Raw genomic sequence first — 3,625 nt, 5'->3', positions numbered from 1 at the left:
TGTTTTCACAAATTATTTTTTTTACTTAACACCACAATTAAGTAATTCCTAATTTCCAATAACATTCTTATACTAAGTAAAATTTATAATTGATTAGTTCTAGTTTAGAAATTAAAAATCCGAGGTTTCTATCTCACGTCGATTCCTTTGCGAATAACTCGACGTATAAAATACGGGGTCTAACAAAATATCTGCAGAAAAACTGAACTGGTGCTAGTTCGCACAAGGTGACCTACGGATCATAGAACGCCCTCCAGACCGGAGGAAGGTATGACACCCCACATTATTTTAACTTTAATAAATTTCGAGAGCCTTGAGAAAAGTTTAGAAAAGCTAAGGATAGTAGACTGCCTAAGGAGTACGAGTGGGAACCTACGACCTACAGGAAATCCTATGAGCCGTAGTTGGGACTCATAATCTCCCCCAAGACTTGGTGAAATTTCAAAACATGAGATAAGATCCTACAAACCATAGCTACCAATTGTAACATGTCTTACAACCCATAGGACATATCGTAGAACTTAGTGTCACATTCCAGTAGCTACTAGAATGTGCATAAAGTTCCTACGAATGGGTCTTACAACCCGTACAAGATAGAACGAACCGTAGAAAGGGGTCTGTATACCCCAGCCCTAAATCCCCAGGCAATTCTATGAAAGAGTCCCTATGACCCATCCCATGGTCTATAACCTGTAGAAGGGTGGTCGTAGACCCCTTGTGCAATTTCCAGAATGTCCCATTTTAGAACAGGGTTTCTACGATAGACCTTATACGGTCTTTAGAAACTCATACAGTTCATAGAAGGGTCTGTAGATGACCCCCACCCAATTTTAATGAGCGTTAGTTTGGTCCTTTTTTTCACCTTTTACAAACTAAACTTAATAAGTTTTGGAATTAAAATTAGTCCCTTATTAGTACCCAATGGAGTTTTTTCTCTCATTAGCAGTTAGAATACTTTGAGAGTAAGAATTGAAGAGAAGAAGAAGAGCTAGGGTTCAAGGGTTTCAAGAAAGATCTTTGAATTTCTCCTAGATAATATTTTTTCCAGATATGTAAGGCTATCATAACGTGGGACTAAGTTCGTCCTCATGCCCTACATCTTCATACAATTAAACTGAGTTTTAATTTTGAGTTTCTATTTTGATTAATTGAATTCGTGAGTATCTATACAATTCTTATTGACTTTTAGTATGTATATTTGATTATACTTTGATGTGTTGAGTTTTTGAGATTATCGATTCATGTTTGTGTTTACATGAACCCTAATTGTGCTTTGCATTAATTATCTTATACACTGTTTTAAGTTAAAGAATGATTATTTTCATCATTTAATTAAGAAAAAGTTTGTGCATGAGTTGAGTTTGAAAAGTCTCTTAATTATCATTTTGAGCATGAGTTGTGTTTGAGAAGTCTCTTAAATATTATTTTGGGCATGGGTATAAATATTTTTAAACATCTGCTTTTGAGATTGATTTGAGAAGTTAATTTATGCTTTTAAATGCATTCCTTGAGTTGAGATCATATATACTTTTAAAGAGATGAGATGAGTTGAGAAGAGTTGAGTTTTAAGCTAAATCCAGGAGACTAAATGAGTTAATTAACTTAATACACTCACTTGAGTTATGAACATAGTAAACTATATTTTGGGATTAGTATTAAGCACCGATTTGCGTAAGAGTATAGAATAATTTGAAACCAATAAACTACGTAGCCAGAGATGAATTTTATTGGATCCAGAGATTAGTTTGCATCCCTTACCCTGAAAAGCTATTGGACGGCTATGAAAATGATAGAAAATTATTGTATCATCAAGTAGATCATAAGTGATGGTTGTCGATTAGAGAACTTCCAAAGAGTAAAATAATACTATTTTTATATAGTGAGTTGTATTTACTTATTCACATCTTTTAAAGCATTGTCTTATGTCTTTCTTGCATGCTTTTTCGAATTGAGCTATTTTCAGAGTTGAGTTTCTGAGTTGAGTAGTTTGAGTAAGTTTCCTTTCATCTATTTTACATACCATACATTACATATAGTGATACTATTTTGCACTGAATCTTTTTCTGATGCAGACACAGATGATAGATATCCTCAACAAGCGTATCATTGAAGTTCAAGTTTTCTACCTAACTTTGGTGAGACCTCTTTGCATTCAGAAGAGCTCTTGAGTCTTTACTTTTCAGTTTTTATTTATCAGTTTTAGGTAGTTGTGGGCCTGTCCAGGTACCCATTTTAGAGTTAGTCTTAGAGGCTTCATAGACTAGTCAGACCAAATTGAATTTATTCAGTTTATTCATTTGAGTATATTTTGATAACATTGAGTTATGTCTCTTATATATATATATATATATATATATATATATATATATATATATATATAAAAACTAAAATTGTTAAGTTATTTACACTTATTATGCCCATTTGAGTATGTTTTTCATGAGGTAAGTATTCTAGTAAGTGAGTTAGCCAGGCCAAGTGTTTGCTTGGGAACCAATAATGGTTTCTGAGGTGAGGGTGTTGAGCCTGGAATCTGAGATGAGTTTTAAAATGCATTCCTAGACCACTTCTTTTTGCGAAAGCTGAGGGAAGTGAAAGTTGAGGAATTTGTGAATCTGAAGTAGGAGAGGATCATTGTCAAGGAGTATAGTCTCAAGTTTATTCAACTGTCCAAATATGCTCCTGAAATGGTTCCATTATGTGGACACTTTCTCAATAATTCTTTGAACCTTTCCCCTGCTTCAAATAAAGTCTCCACATCTAACTATGTGAAATTACTAATTTCCTTCCACATTTTTGTTGTCTTAGCTAGTGAAAAGAACTTATCCAGGAACTTTGTTGTCATCTCTTCCTATGTTCTGCTCAATCCTAATGGTAAGTTTCTCAATCATATTTTTGCATCATCTTTCAGAAAAAATGGGAATGCCCTCAGATATATTGCATTGTTGGATGCCTCATTTTAGTGAAAAAGGTTCATGATTTCATGAAAATCCATCAGATGACTGGTTCGATCCTCATTATGCTTTCCTCTAAACACAAAATTATTTTGTATTTCTTGGAGAACATTGCGCTTGATCTCGAAATACTTTTCTGCAATAGGAGGACATCTCACATTATATTGAATCCCATTGTTATTTGGCTTAGCGTAGTCTCCTAGCAATCTCTCTCCCCTGCTATTATTTTGATCCATTTGATCTACTACTTTAGCATAAGGGTAGTGATTTCCTCCATTAACAACCCCTGGATGTTCAGCATTATCATCGACCCCAAATGGCTGATTTAGGTTAATAGGGTTGAGTGGGTCATCCAAGGCCATGTTACCAACATTATTAGCCATTGTATTATGACACTGAAACTTCCCTAACACCCTCTCTGCAAGTTCCCTTTTAAGTAAGCATAAAGATCTTTCCAACTCTGGATTGTATTTGATGACTTCTTTTGAGGAAGATCATATCATACACCTAAGTTGTGGTTAACACCTGTTGCCTGCGATAATAGGAACTTGAGATGTCAACTAAAAAAACTTGAATTAATACACAAAATTCTATGGAAAATCGCTTGTTGCCAATCCCTGGCAACGGCGCCAAAATTTGATGAGCACAAACACAATATAAGTTTATCGCTTCCC

The 3,625-nt window shown here is 34.5% G+C and overlaps 1 non-coding gene across 1 annotated transcript; it reads left to right on the top strand.

Annotated features, from left to right (window-relative positions):
* Positions 1–2,687: 2,687 nt before the first annotated feature.
* LOC129888145 (small nucleolar RNA R71) lies at positions 2,688–2,794 on the top strand. The gene has a single exon (XR_008766571.1). It is a non-coding gene; the product is annotated as a small nucleolar RNA R71 (small nucleolar RNA).
* Positions 2,795–3,625: the final 831 nt, after the last annotated feature.

The sequence above is a fragment of the Solanum dulcamara genome, chromosome 4 (assembly GCF_947179165.1).
Source record: "Solanum dulcamara chromosome 4, daSolDulc1.2, whole genome shotgun sequence".
Taxonomy (NCBI): Eukaryota; Viridiplantae; Streptophyta; class Magnoliopsida; order Solanales; family Solanaceae; genus Solanum; species Solanum dulcamara.
The sequence above is the reverse complement of the archived record's forward strand: the minus strand, read 5'-3'. Positions and strand labels throughout refer to the sequence as shown.